Source organism: Strigops habroptila, chromosome 1, assembly GCF_004027225.2.
Source record: "Strigops habroptila isolate Jane chromosome 1, bStrHab1.2.pri, whole genome shotgun sequence".
Classification (NCBI taxonomy): Eukaryota; Metazoa; Chordata; class Aves; order Psittaciformes; family Psittacidae; genus Strigops; species Strigops habroptila.
In genome coordinates this window covers 76,424,718-76,440,534 of record NC_044277.2, presented here as the reverse complement: position 1 = coordinate 76,440,534, position 15,817 = coordinate 76,424,718, and the positions used below count along the sequence as shown (strand labels likewise).

Genomic DNA, 15,817 nt, shown 5'->3' with positions numbered 1-15,817 from the left:
AGCTCGGCATGCCACACCTGCTTAAATGCAGCATCCCATCCCCTCTTTCAGGCGAGGGGCGCGGCTGGCTGAGCCCTGCCGCAGCTGGAGGAGGGAGGGAGAGCAGGCGGGACTCCCCCGCACCCCCACCCGTGACACCTCCAAGCATCACGGTAACGGGCTGATGGGGGGAGGGGGTTGCGACTGTGAGCCAAGCAGCGTTTTACTCTTAAATTAGGTAATCGAGATAAAAATAAGAGGCCGAGAAGCATCCCCCGCACGCCGCCCCGCGCAGCCTCCCGCCCTGCGCGCAGCCTGGGCGAGCTGCGGTCCACCCGTTCGTTTTCCCGGGAGCATCCCTGTGGAGGGAGCAGTAGCACCGGCGCTGCCCGTCGGTGGCCTGCTGCAAGGTCGAGGGAGAAAATCCCTTTCCTCATTTTTTTTCCTGAGCCACGTGTATTTGTGCGATAGGGCTGGAGAGGAGCGAGGGGATTGGGTGCACCCTCGGTAAATTTGTGGACGACACGAAGTTGGGTGGGGGTGTTGATCTGCTGGAGAGTAGGAAGGCTCTGCAGAGGGATGAGGACAGGCTGGATCAATGGGCTGTAGCCAGTGGTATGAAGTTCAAGGAGGCAAAGTGCCAGATCCTGCACTTGGGCCACAGCAACCCCATGAAACGCTACAGGCTTGGGGAAGAGTGGCTGGAAAGCTGCCTTGTGGAAAAGGACCTGGGGGCGCTGATTGACAGCTGCTGAACATGAGCAAGCTTGTGCCCAGGCAGCCAAGAAGGCCAACAGCATCCTGGCTTGTATCAGAAATAGCATAGCCAGCAGGGCCAGGGCAGTGCTCATCCCTCTGTACTTGGCACTGGTGAGGCTGCACCACAAATACTGTGTTCAGTTCCAGGCCTCTCACTACAAGAGAGACATTGAGGTGTTGGAGCAGGTCCAGAGAAGGGCAATGAAGCTGGTGAAGGGTCTGGAGCACAAGTCTTACAAGGAACGGCCGAGGGAACTGTGGCTGTTTAGTCTGGAGAAAAGAAGGCTCGGGGGGACCTTATGGCTCTCTACAACTACCTGAAAGGAGGTTGTACTGAGGTGGAGGTCGGTCTCTTCTCCCAAGTAACAAGCAACAGGACAAGAGGTAACAGCCTCAAGCTGCACCAGGGGAGGTTTAGATTGGATATTAGGAAAAATTTCTTCACAGAGAGGATGATCAGTCTTTGGAACAGGCTGCCCAGGGAAGTGGTGCAATCACCATCCCTGGAAGTGTTCAAAAACCGTGTAGATGAGGCCCTCAGTGATATTGTTTAGTGACGAACTTGGCAGTTCTGGGGTAATGGTTGGACTTGATGATCTTAAAGGTCTTTTCCAACCAAGTTAATTCTATGATTCTATGATTCTATGACAGGCAAGATGGATATGAAATCCAGGCAGGAATTAAGGCAGAGACAGGCAGAGACAGCATCCCACTCACAGAATATCTCAGCCAAGGTCTGAGGGCCTGGGCTGGGCCAAAATGGGCCAACCTGGACCATGGGGAAGGGTCAGGGGAAACCCCAAGTTAGGTTGGGCAGGGACAGTCCAGGCTGACAGTGCCTGCAGGGCCATCACATTTAGACTGTCAGGACTGTCCTGTAAAATTGCCCGACCACTACAAAACCAGTGTGAAATAGAGGGAAATAGAAAGGCCAATATTTAAGCCTGTATTTGAAGGTGAGCTTAGGCCATGAATGTTTACCTGCATGGAGTCAAGCAGTATCTGACTTGATAGGGGAAAGATGAATTACACAGGGTTCCCAGTATACCAAAGAAATAGAATTCCTGAGTGTGTATTGAGTCATTTGCTTGAGAAAGTCTGTACTACCAAAAGTGGCACAGAAATAATCATTGCTGCTACCAGTTTGAGGGGGGTTTTGATCCTTTTGCTATTTTCACCAGCTAGAGGGCTGAGATGACAACCATGGTTGACCAGCTAGTATTCTTTTAAATACACCTATATGCTAAATCATGTATCTCCAAACAACTCCTCAAATTCAGAATTCATCAAATGCTCCCTTTAGTTACTTTGCTACATCAAGATATTATACATATCTTATTTGATAAATGTGGTACACTTATCCAAATGGGGATTCTATGCAGCCTTTGAACATCTTTGTCATAACTAAGGGTATGTGTAAAATATCCCCACCTTTTCCTCATATGTTGAAGGACTTGAAAGAAAAAGTTGGTATCAGGAAGAAGAAAGAGCACTGAGCAGAGGCACCTGTGAAGAGATGGAGAACTAGGTCTGTTCTGGAAATGTCAGTATGCCTGGGCCTTCCTGTGTCACGTAGCAGTTCACTGCTTTTCTGAAATCCACACTGTTAATCTGCCATGACGAACACCCGAGCAACTTCCCTCTTCTTAGCCAGTTCCTCTTGTCACCTCCTGCCAGTTACTCCATCTCAGTGCCTTTCCCTTCAGCTTCAGCCTTTCAGGCCCAATTTTATTTAGCCCTGTTTGTCTTCCAGGTCTCACCCGCTGTCATAATTCCATCTTCCCCCTTAGGGAGCAAATCCAATCAATTCGTCTTCTTCCCCCCCACCCCCCCTTAGCTTGTGTTCAGTTTGTTCTTCTGATTAATAATCAACTCTTTGCTGTGTGATTATGTTAGGTCTAACAACAGAGCCACAAGCCACAGATCTTAGCTCAGCATTATCACAGCGCAAGTCCGAAGTGCTCACGCAGCCACCTCCTCTCTTCTCCCACCCTGCCAACACACCTCCATCCCTATTACCCAGCACTTCCATTGATTATTTTTTTGTGTGTGTTTGGTCTTTTTCCTGAGGAGAAGCTAGTGCAAATAAGGAGCACTACTCTGGGAAAGTAGGGGCCTTTCCATTTCACTCTTTCAGAATCAGCCTAGCAAGAGAAACGCCTCCTTACTCGCAGTCACCATCAGAACGAACCAACAGCAAACCCATACTCGTAATAAACAGCTCAGGGCTTCCCACACCTGCTGACTTGGGCTGCATCTGCCCCGGGGCAGCCTGTCCCCACCTCGACCCCCGTCTGCTGCTTTATCTCCGACCTCACACCACGAGAGGGAGCAGTTTGTTCAGCTTATTGGCAAAGCCTCAGTTCGCCTGTACCGAGGCGAAGCGAATGAGTGCTGTTTTCCGTATGTGAAGTTTTTCCCAAGCCCGTTTAGCCCGAAAGCATTTTCGTGAGAACATTTTGTCTTTTACCATGCAAGGCCATTTTAAAAAATTTCATGCAATTATTTTTCTCTGACAAAATTTTAGAACGAATGTCTAAAATGTAATTTGAGACTAACTCACTGTTTATTCACCCAGTTATGGAGTCATATATTCTCAGGAAAATAAAAGATGTCAATGTAGGGCATATGTAAAATTTTCTATTTGCAGTCGATATCATTCTCCTCATCAGTGTAAGTCCCAGCCACATGAATTTCAAAAATTGACTGCAATAGCATAGGCAGGCGCAAGGTGCTTTTTCACAGCAAAGCACGTAAAATAAACAGTGCTGATAAAATCCTAAAATAATAACTTTGATAAGTCACTACTGGAACACCTCAATCCGAATTTAAGTCCTGACATGAAGACAGATGCAAGCCTCTGATAACAATTAAAATCTTAATGTCCCAAGGTTGTATGGTGGTAGGCATAGCTAAGTCTAGTTTTACTGGGTGTTTCTGGTTATACCATAAAAAATAGTACCTATTGCCAGGTAGGGATATGTGGGTTGTGAACCCTGCTTTACCCCAACTTCCCTGGCTTCAGCTCAATCCATAATACAAAGCATATGTGCCTCACAGGAGGTCCTGCACTAGCCATTGATTTCAAAAGGCTTCCCTGCTCCACGGAAGTCTGTATGCAAGTTTTCCCAAAGATGGATGTAGTTGCCGTTCTGACAGTACAATTATCTGGGTTATTTCTGTCTCTTACCCCAGTTACCCTAAAGAGTTAGAGTTACTTACGTACAAAAAAAGCAAATGTGCTCAACTACTCTAAGCTTCCCTCATGATTTGTGTATGCCAGGCTCTCTGTGACCATCTATAGGTTGGATCTGAGAGTCTTCACTTCATTTTCACTTGCAAGTTTCACCAAAATTACAGCTGAATAAGATATTCACTGTTTGGCTTCTATGGCCACAAAAATGTCTTTCAGTTAACAGCTGGAGTGACTATCTCTATATCTTGATAGTAATCAGAATTGGCTTCTCACGTAGTATTTTCTTCTGTTCTTGTTCAACTACAAGAGTGTCAGAAATGCAGGATCGAATGCATGACTGACTGGATGGTCTAACTAACATGACAGCTAAAATATACCTCCTACAAGGTAGAAGTGAGGTGCACACAGAAAAGAGTGTCAAATACTCTGAGAGAAGAAAAACATGGTTCTCCTGTGCTTGGTGTTTTGATCTCTGCAGTGAAGGCTGCTTACATAGTTTACTTACTGGACTAAAACATTGCTCTGTTTGAAACACAGGTTGTTGGACTCCTACCTTGAGAGAGAACTTCAGGCTGTGAACTCCAGGACCATGGCCCTGAGGGCACTGTTAGCCTCGACTGTCCCTGCCAAGCCTCCCCTGGGGCCTCACCCCACCCTAGCCCATGGCCCAGGACACCGTTCCAGCTCAGCCCAGGCCATTAGTCTCTGCCCCAGTGACACCACAGTTGTGCCTGATCCCATCCCTGTCTCTGAGCCCATGTTCTGCTGCTTCTGACTGAGCCTTCTGGATGGACCCCGCATCTGGTTTATCTTCTCATATTGCCCTCCTCAGCTCCCAGCTCCTCCTCCCTTGTGGAGCAGCTCTGTGCTTGCTGCTCCCTGACATCCAGTTTGTCACAGGTGCCTCCTGACAGCCCAGTTAGTTGTGTAAAGACAGCACAAATTGCAGTTCCTTGAGGAAACTAAAACTTAAGCCATCAGGTTTACCTGACACCTTGCTCCTTGGTGAAGTCACTCATGACATTGGTACCACTGATCTGCTTTCAAATTCAAACTGGGTCACATGAGGCCACTTTCAGAAGCACGTGCACCTGTACTTTTGCAAACTTAGCCTTACAATTGTAACTCTCCTAACTGTGTCACCACGGAGTCAAAACAGAGAAAGAACAACATGGACACCCACCACAAATCTGTCTAACGGGAGCAACTACTCCTGACGCATATCTGTTGTTGCTGCCACTCCTATCCTGGAAGCTGACTGCGGGAAAGCCTGGGGGTTCGTTGCAGGGGGAAATTTATGGGATCATGTGGTTGTCTACTGCTCTAGGTTGCAGCACTCATTTATATACATTGCCTGACATTTTCCACCCTCTCCCAATGAAGGGCATATCTAGGTCAGGAACTGACTGACTTGAGGTGTTCTGAGGATCTCTGGTGATTGAAGTGGTCACAGAAAAGAGTTTAAACCTGCATAAATCACAGCCACCTTCCTAAGTCCCCTTTATTGCTTCAACTTGGAGGCACTAGATTTAAAGCTATCTGCCTCTTGTACTTTACTGCACTATTTGTGCCAAGCACAAGCTGCAGATGACTTGTGGAGAGCCAAATTAAATAACTATGTTTGAGGCAGCTAAAGATGAAAATATTTTAAACCTTGCAATGGAAGCGGCTCTCCCAGAACATAAGAGCCAGATAATACTCGTGCCTCAAAACCATCATGCCTCAACTAACCACCAGACATGTCAATATCACGAGTTGTTCCTATAGCACAAGACCACTCCCATGTAGAAAAACACTCCTCTTCTTCCAGTCAAGAGTCACTTGTGGAGATTCCTCTGAAATTGAAACGTTAGCAGTAGATAGATCATCACGGAAAGGACGCAGTGCTTCAGCAAATGCAAGTGTCAGCAGCTACATGGTAAGTTATGTGACCACACCTAGATGACCTGTCCTTTCCATACCAGAGAGGGGTACATTCTCAAAGCACGCACCACGCATTCAACCACAGGATTCCCCGTGTTGGAGCAAGACATACTGTCTGCTTCCTGAATGCTTCTTTGAAATGCTACACTACTTTGATATTTTTATTTTCATGTTTTTATGAGCCAAGTTTAGTTATCAGAGAGAGTGAGTGAAAGTACTTGAGCTTTAAATAAGCCTTGTAATGTACACTACCAGCTGTTTGTAGCTGAATGACAGCAGATCTGTAGCCAGACTGTACCTTTTGCCTTTTGGGGTGAGTTTTGTGGATACTACGAATGAAAGAACATATGGGGAGTCCTGACATGTGGAAGGATCAAGGTTGTTACAGTGCGTAAATCAAGTGCTTACACACACAGAATTGTTTAAGCTTTAAGAAAAAAAGACTTCAGAAAGAAAAAGATAAAGGCCAGTGACATCTGTGCAGATCCAGAAGCCGATAACTGATTGTACTCCAACACAGAAATATCAGACATTCCCTGTTTTATCAGCTGCAGTTCATTGACTGGTGTAGCTGAATGGATTCATGTAATGGAGGCAGATGCTGCTTTTGTTTGCCCAGCAGCTAACATTTGTTTAGAGACAGGTAACAGCCTGGCGACAGGCATAGGCTGCTATTGTCACCACACCACTGGTCTGTCCTTCAGTGAAGATGAGTCAATTGCAGTGACATCTGACCACGCATACAGCACCTCCAGTTTCTATCTAGTGAGTTTAAAAGCTGAGAAAGAACTTTCCAGTTGGACAAGGAGGGCATCATCTTTCTCATTAAAATCGCTGAAGGAGGCCCCACTGCTGGTAGGTCAGACACAAAGCTCACAGGACAAGCAGCCAGTTTGACTGGAAAGTTGTAACTTTCTGTAAGGAGTACTTTCCTCATTGTATTGTCTGATAGGACTTCTGTGCGGAGGCATAGGATTTTACTTCTGATCAATGAAGTTCATTTTTTTGCCATCTTTTATTGACCTCATCTGCTCTGTAGTCTCAAGCAAACTTGTGTGTTTTAACTTATCAGTCAGGAAAACAGGGCTAATACCACAGCTGGAGGTAAGTCACAGTTTAATAAATGTATCCTGAATTCCATGAGCTCCATAAGCCTGAGGCTGAGCTGTTAATAATCAAAGGTTGAAAGCCAAATCATTAAAGGGTTTTTTTTTTCAAATACGCTGGCCACTGCAATAGCAGAAGGGCTTTCAAGCAGCTATTGCTTTGATCCAAGAAAGTAAACTGGGCAATGGCATAGTATAATGCAGCTGCCAGTTAGCAGAATGATGAAATATTTAAGAGATGTTTCAGATCTTCTTTGTACTCTCCCTGTCTATTCTCCCCTTCATTCCCTTACAAACCAGCACTTTGGCTTCTCAGCAGAGAGGCTCAGCAGAGAGTACTCAGCATGGCTAGAGTAGGAGTTTATATCATCCTTCACCAATGCAAAGAGAATATCAAAGATCTGCAGGAATTCATACTGCAAGTAAAATCAAGTCACAATCAAAACCCAAAATCACCACAGTCAGCTTGCTTTTCAGTCTTTCATGTGATTTCATCTGCACGGTGCTAGGTCTCTGTGACAAGGCAGAAACCTTTCCTGCTCATACACACCCGTGTGTTGTAGGTTCTAGTCAAATCAAATAGATTAGTAAAATCGTAATGATGGCTAGGCTCCTGTGCAGTGCAAGGACCGTAAAAAGCATAAGGATGAGTGATGCTCCTATAGCAGGAATAAAAGACCCTAAGAGGCAACAAGGCTAGATTTTGTGGGGGCTGTTCTCCCCTGTTGTATTGGTAGCTAATGACAGGACTGTTGGCACAGTCACCTCCTGCTGCTTGTCCCAACACAGCCAGCATGACTGAAATTACACATCAGGGAAGATATACTGGTGCCAGAACTGCACTCAGAGCAGATGATTTCCTCGTTGCAGAAAGAGAAGGATGTTGCTACAGAAGCAAGCACTTGCTAGCCTCTTCTATAGCATAATTTTGAAAATCTTTACCTTTCTCACAGACCAACTAACCTGTAGCAAGCAACTTCTTTTATAGCCATGAAGCAATTTAGTTACAAGAGCCACTAGATGCCCCAACTGGATAAAGAAACAGGAAGCTTGAAGGAAGGCTGTCTTCTTCTGTTTCTCGTAACCACTGACATTTGTAACGCTGCTTTCAGCACAAACTGCAAAGGCACTTTGAGCTGATATGGCTCATTCCTATTACCATGCAATGAATGAAAGATGCTAAAGATTTGTCTTTACTTTTTTCTGCCTTCTTACACAAAAAAACCCCAAAAAAACAAAACCCAAATTTTGCCTTTGATACTCGGTAAATAACAGGAATGTTGAGTCCTGTAGTTCTGCTCTAAGGAACCGTAGGAAAAATATACTGCATACTCTTGCACTGTTATGACGGAAAGGCTGAACCAGGCTATTTTTACCAGGGTATATTAGAGTTAATATTGTAAACAAAAAAATAAACATCAGCAGTTTGACTTCAGGTTGCTTTCTATTTGGTTGCTTCATTATCAGTTTCAGGATTTATGTGCAATCCAATTTTATTGGTTACTGAGACCTTTCAAAATAAAGTGCCTGAATATAATATTTGTCATCTCTCTTCAAACAAAAAACTCCAAAAAATATCTGCTTTGAAATAGAGGTGAAAATAGACCATAAACTGAAATGAGCACCTTAGCCAGTTCTCCCTGGTAATCTGAATTCCACAGCCTTCACATGAGCGAAATAAACTTGAAATGCAAGATTTCAGCTTGGACTAGAGACACATCATAGAATATTACAAAAGCTGTTCTGATGGAGCCTTGGGAGGTTTCTAGTTGTGTTTTCTGCTTAAAGTAGGACAATTGTTAACACTAAATTAGGCCCATCATGGCTTCATCTGGCTGAGTCTTGAAAAATTCTAAAGGTGAAGGCTCTGCAGGATCTCTCATAGCTGCTTCTAGTGCTGCACTACAATCTTGGCGAAGAATATTTTCCTAATGTCTTATTTGAAAAATCACAAGATGTGTCCCTTACCCTTGTCTGCTTTATGCATGCTATTGTGAAGAAAAGCCTGGCATTGTCATCTTCATAACTTTACCTTAAGTAGTCGATAGGCTATTCAATCTCCCCTTCATCTTTTCTTCACCAGACTGGACAAGCACAGCTTCCTCAGTTTTTCCTCATAGCAAAATGTCAGAGAAAGGGTAGGTGGATGAATGAGGAGACAGTCTAGTAACAAACGCGGAAATGGCTGAAGTACTGAAATCTTACTTTGTTCCTGTCTTCAAAGGCAACATCTGCTCCCAGAGCAATGTGTGGACCAGCACACATTTGGAAGGAGGTTGTAGATAGGGAGCACAACAATTTAGGGGCTACCTGCAGAAGTTAGTGGTCTATTCAGTAGAGAAGCTACTGTTCATACTAGGCTACCTACTGTTCAGTCCATGGGAGGAGGTGGGTGCTGACAGAGATGACTGATGTGATTGTGATGCCTCTGTCCATGGAAATAATGACAATCAGGAGAGGCAGCTTCTCTTTGTTTCTGCTTCTTGTACACTCCTTCTTTGTGTGCTTTAATTCATTGAGAAGCTCCTGGCTTAGCCAAGCAAGCCCCCTGCCAGAATTCCCGGTCTTCCTGTGTAACAGGATGGTTTGTTCCTGAGCTGTCAAAAAGTTTTCTTTAAAAATTAGCCAGCTTTCCTGGGCACCTTTCCCTTTCATGGCTGCTTCCCAGGGCACTCTGCCTAGCAATTACCTAAAAATAAGCCAAAGTCTGCTATCCTGAAATCCAGAGTCCAAACCCTGCTGCTTTCCTTCCCAGCCTTCCTTTGGATCCTGAGCTCAATCATCCTGTGGTTACTGCAACCCAAGCTGCCAACCACAACTGCACTTTCCACTCACTCTTCACAGTTTGTGAGCAGTGGGTCTGGTAGAACATTACCTATGGTTGAGTCTCTAACATTTCTGTTATGAAATTATCACCAAAACAATCTAGAGTTTTCCTAGAATGCTTACATAATGTTGTGTTATCAGTGTCTTGAGGGTTGAAAACATGTGAGGATGAAAGCCTAAAACTAGGAGACCTTTACCGGTCATTTTAGCCTCATCCGCTATGTCATCTTCGTCAGGTCATTCTTACAGACTCATCCTCCTGTTCTTGACCCAGAGGCATGCCCAATGAACATGTCCTCCAGCTTTATATGGGAGCATTGGACAGTCAGACTCTTAACGAGTCCTCCTCCTCTTCTTCCCTACTTGTCCTTCCTAAACAGCCTTTACTCGTGCCTGACCATGGGCTTCAGTCTTTGTTCACAAGGGATTTATGTTTTACAAGAGGAGAATACAGGATCCACATTCAATTTGTCCAGTGTAGATGTTCCTTTCTAGCTAGCTTACTGTTCACTTACACCAGTTATGCAAAGCATTCTGTGATAAATGTTGTTTCACATTTTGGAGGGAAAAGAAATCTAGTACCTGTCCTTCTTACCCTTCTCAAACAGGGGTGGTTGAAGTTGTGATCTGAAAGGGGACAACCCAGCTGTTCCCAATGACATGGCTCACCAGAACAGACAAGGTATGAAATAAGCCATCCGAAAAGCCCCAACATTCAAATCCAGTTTTCTACCCACATGTGCATTGAAAAATACAGGAATGATTACAACAGCAATGACTTCACCTGCACTGTAATACCACAGTTATGCTGCACATATGACTGTTTGGGCTGAGGAAGAGCAGAAGAGAACTTGCTCTCAACTTCAAAGTAGTAAGCACATTCCTTTAACTCAGGAAACTCTCTTAAAAATGTAAATATATCCTATTTCCCACTATATTCAGTAGTGCTTATATACATACAACAATAGAGTTCGCAGCAATCCTTTATAGAGCTCCAGCCAAAGTAAATGCTTTTGAAATGTTGATGAACACAATGAACCCATTCTTCATAACCTAGAACACTGCTACACACTCAACAAGGGGAAATCATTCTTAGGAAAGGCTTATCACTCCCCTTTATGTTGGAAACACATTAGGTTTGGGCTGTAGAGCTTGTGAGTGCAAATCCAGAGCCACCTTCAGGTTAGTACTCATGTGGATTTTGTTGTATGCATGATTACCTATAAACCAGTTAATTTAAAGTGTATTTCAGCTACAAGCAAGGAAAATCATACTTTTAGTCCATGTAATAAACTGTGAGACTGTATGTGGCTTGTGGGTCCCTCTTGAGTTTGTGATCCCATAATCTTGAACAGTGTCTGGTTTCTGGACTCCAGGGTACAGGACAATGTTGACAGTATCACTCTTGATGCTCCATATGCAGCAAGGTTTGTATGAAAAATACAGTGTTTGCAAACAGAAATGCAAACCTTTACCTCAGGGACATCAGAGAGTGCCCATATAAGCATCCTGAATGCCTTGGGTTTAGGAAAAACTTTGGACACATCTTTAGGTGGAGAGTGAAGTCAGGAGGCAAAAAATTATTAAGGGCATGTTAAGAACGTTTCTCTTGTGGCACATGTACATAGTAAGTCAACATCTCACACAAACGAGACCAGATGTGTTGCACAGGTGTTGCATGGCCTGATTTTACTGCACACATGCTTTGCAGTTGCTATGTGCACATGCAGCGTAACGTGTGTGATAGACACTGAACATCAGCTACAGGGATCCAGAAAACAAACTTCCACTTGTTACAGTAACTTCCATTGCTCACAGAGCTCCTGGTTTTCTTGCACAAAGCCGTTTTTCTTGATATTGTTAATCTAGCAAGGGCAGCAGGAGGATCACTTCCTTCCAACACTGTGAAGCTCTGTAGTGCATAATTCTCACAGCTTTCCAATTGGCTCCTGCCTTTTGGGTGAGATCACAAAGCGCTACAAACTTCTGTGCTACAAATACCACTCAATGCTGTCGAACGAGTGCAAGTCAATGTAGCTCTCCTTAGAATGTTGGCTTTCTGCAGCATGTAAACACTCTCCAAGAGTGTCTTAAGCAAAATGTGTTTGGTCCCTCTTTTGAGAGGGCAGACATAACTTGCAGGTTACCTCCCTGGGGATAAGCAGAGCAGCACTGTTTGCTGCAGTTGTGTGTCCTGCTCTGATGGAAACCAGGGAGCCACCTAGATGATTTAATCCTGGTGACAAGTACCCTGGGAAAGAGCAGATCAGTGCCATTCTATGCAGCAGGCATTGCTAGAAATGGCATTATCAGAAAGCTTCATGCTTCTGCTCATTTACCAAACCAAAAATCAAGTAGAAAGAATGCCATAAGGGCCAGTTTTGACCAGAGAAGAATGACTCATTTCAACTATTTGCAATCTGAGTGATCTTTTGAAGGAGTATCATGTTTATCCTCAGGTCCCACAAAAATAGCAATTATTGATTCGAAATTTCCCTCTGTTTGAACCTGATACCTTTTGTTTTCTCTTTTAAGCTCATGCAAGTGGGGACAAAACCAGCTCTCAAGTAATTCAAACATCCTGGGCTGCCTGCTGGGAAGAACAGTGGTCCTGTGCTTCTAGCAGGATCTTATAGCTAATTATAACTCAGTTTTGGGAGCACTACAGAAGGTGCCCAGATGAATATTGTCCATATGTCCTGGGCACATGCTATGCCCAGTCTTACCCTGCTATCTTGGAGTGGGACTCCTGGAAAATCGTTGCTCTGCTCACTCAACCTTCTGCACACCGTAAGTAAATAACAGCTCCCATCTTTTATTTCTTGGCCAAATGAAAGCTGTAATGCATAGTTTGTAAGACCAGGAGTACTGGTTACAGAACATTTGCTGCCTTTCCTCCCAAGAATCCTAGAATTATAGAATATCTCAAGGTGGAAGTGACCCAGAAGGATCATGGCAACTCCCTGCTCCTCCCAGGACTACCTAAAACTAAACCATATGAATAACAAAATGGTCCAGACACTCCTTGAACTCTGACAGGCTTCGTGCCATGACCACTTCCCTGGGCAGTCTGTTCCAGTGACTGCCCGACCTCTCAGTGAAGAACCTTTTCCTAACAACCAATCTGAACTTCCTCTGATGCAGCTTCACACCCTTTCTTCATGTCCTACCACTGGTCACCAGAGAGCGGAGATCAGCACCTCCCCCGTCCCTGTCCCCCCTTGAGGAAGCTGTAGGCTGCCATGAGGTCCCCCTCAGCCTTCTCTTCTCCAGGCTGAACAAGCCAAGTGACTTCAGCTGCTCCACAGATCCTCTCCCAAAACTATTACTGGAATTATAGCTGATGGAGAAAGTTCTGGAGGAAGTGCAGCTTTCCATAAGGTAGAGAGATTGGGAGACATCTCATTTTGCTAGCCAAAATCACTCTTTAATAGATAATGTGAAGGAAGTCAGAACAACAGATTTACTCAGAATCTGACTGTCATAGCAAGAAGAGAGGCATTTTTTTTTTTTTGCAATTAAAAATATTCAGTCTTTCCTAAAATGGTTGTTAGCCCTGCTATTAAAAGTGTATTGTACGTTACAAGAACATGGTGTTTATAGTCAGTCCCTCAACATCTTTAGAATTTTACTCCAACTAACAGCCACCAAAATGAAATGAGATCTGAGCAAGGCCATAATAGTACATTCATTAGTAGAACAGGAGTCTATTTGGAAAGCGTAAAACATCTGAGATTTCTTAATTATGTTTAAAAATTGGAACATAATGTGTTATTTTTGTTGACATTTGTTGTGCTTCTAGTGAACAAATATGCTGGAAGGATACTAACAGGAAATTCTGTTTGCAAGATAAGCAGCTGTTAGCCCCCAAAGCTTCAGAAGTTCATAGGGGCCAAAAAAAAGGTCTTTCTGTGTCTCACATAATGAATAGTCAGCATTCCACATCAGCCAAAGGAAATGCTTTGGGGGTATTTTTTACAGATGCAATCAAATCTTGTGTTTGTGTGAAGAAGGACAGAGCTTGCTATTTGTCTGTGGAATAACAGTTTCAAAGGTTATGTTTCACCACAAAAATCTTGAACTGTTGTCATTCCAAAATGCTTCAGAACTGGCCTATTTTGTAACTTACTGTTTAATTTCTGGAAAGAGACTTGGTCCAGAACATGTCATTGTTTTCAAATTGGAAACCCTCATTATTTCAATGCACGTTTCTTGAAAAGTGTTCTGGTCTGGTTTATAACCATCTACAAAGCAGCTAACTGAGAACTGCTTCAGTCTTTTGCTCTTCTGTTGTGGCCCACAGATGCAACAGATTTCAAGTAAACTCACAAAGGAAAGAGTAACAAAAGAACACCAGTAGCAGACCATGTGATCCATTAGTAAGATCGAAGATCATAAAATGGGTATGTCCTCATCAAATTTCTAAGTGCTATGTAGTGAGATACATCTTCAGCTGATGAATATGGCATAACCTCATTTATTACTATGCTAACTTACATCTACCAAAGTGGCGGACCTGGTGAGTCACTGGTAATTCTGGGAAAATTCCATGCTTCTTTGGAAATGCTTGTTCTTGGAAAAGTAGTGTTGGATTTTTATACATAAAGCATGTTCTATGACTGTCCTTCATAGCAAGCAAGTAGTAAATTTAACTTTATACATTATTATTTCATATAAAAATGTTGAAATAAAAGTGAAAATTGTGCAAGTTACTGCATGTTCTGTATGATCTATTTGTAGAAGAAGGGTGATGAAACTTCAGAGCTCTGAATTCCTTCCAATGGAAAAAACAAGCTCTGAGGAGCTTGGCATTCATGAAATCTTAATCCAAAAGGGTCAGAGAAGTAGTAAGCTATGATCCTTGCAGGGAGATTGACATAGTGACTTCAAACCCTTCACAAGTCCAGTGACAGAAAACACGGAAGGCCTTCAATCAAGCTGCTCTTTAACTGTCTTCAACATGTAAGAGATATATTACAATGTTTGTGTTCTGCTAAACTTTGGCAGTATAACAGCGCAGTCTGGCTCCTTTTCTGTGTTTTCTCTCCCTGCTTTAGGGTAGAATACAGTTTTACTTGTGGGGTACAAGAAATGTATAGTTAGATGCCTCTATGACAAAAAAAAAAAAGTAACTGTGCTGTGACGAGAACTCCACAAGTTCTCAGCAAACGCAGGGTGGATTTGTTTTCTCAAGAAAATACAATGGCCCTAACTGCAATTATATAAAAGCATTGGGTTATTCAGTTTCAGAGTGATGAAGTATAGTAGGAAACAGCCTAGACAAGACAGAATATGTACAAAATACAACACTAAGTGCTTGCATAAAAACTGTGATTGGTAAACTGGAAATGTCCTTAAGAGTTATTGAGCAACAGAGCAGAGGACCACACAGCAGCTCTGACTGTGTTGCATACATGGACCAGGGCTCTTTTTGCATTGAGCTTGTTTTGGGCCATGACAATTCCAAACTGACAGGCATTCAAGTATTCAGCTGTCTCAGACCAGAACAGATCAAGTAGGTCTAGCCTTTTCCTCTGATTTCTCCATCACTATGTTTCCTCAGAAGGTGCAGGTGTAACTGATGTTGGAAATGACACTATGAAATGGGAATAAGCAATTTTTCAGGAACATCCTGGTCTCAACATGACAAATGATGCTTTTTTTCCCCTGTATCTAGCATGTTGTTTTCTTAGTAATGCCTGAAGTGCACAGAAGTAGAAATAAGTTGTGACATTTATATACACTGATTCCTGTCCTCACATTTGAAAATGTTTTCTCTGGAAAGAGTTGAATAGTTTTATTTTCTTCTGCTGCTGTTTTGGTTTTAGGTTTGGTTTGGTTTGGTTTTTTATAAAAAGCTCTTTTCAAAATGGAAATAGATGTTTCAATTTCAGATGAGCTTGAAAACTGTATTTTGTTGCAAGAGAAGACATTCTTTGAATTTTGTTATGTTTATGTGCATATGCATTTTATTAATGTGTATTTGTATAGAAAAGTTATATAAAATTTCACTAACTAAAACTCACTG

The 15,817-nt window shown here is 43.2% G+C and overlaps 1 long non-coding RNA gene across 1 annotated transcript; it reads left to right on the top strand.

The window, feature by feature from the left end:
* Nucleotides 1-80: 80 nt before the first annotated feature.
* LOC115617494 lies at nucleotides 81-15,617 on the top strand. The gene is made up of 3 exons (XR_003994612.1): nucleotides 81-152; nucleotides 4,472-5,852; nucleotides 12,325-15,617. It is a non-coding gene; the product is annotated as an uncharacterized LOC115617494 (long non-coding RNA).
* Nucleotides 15,618-15,817: the final 200 nt, after the last annotated feature.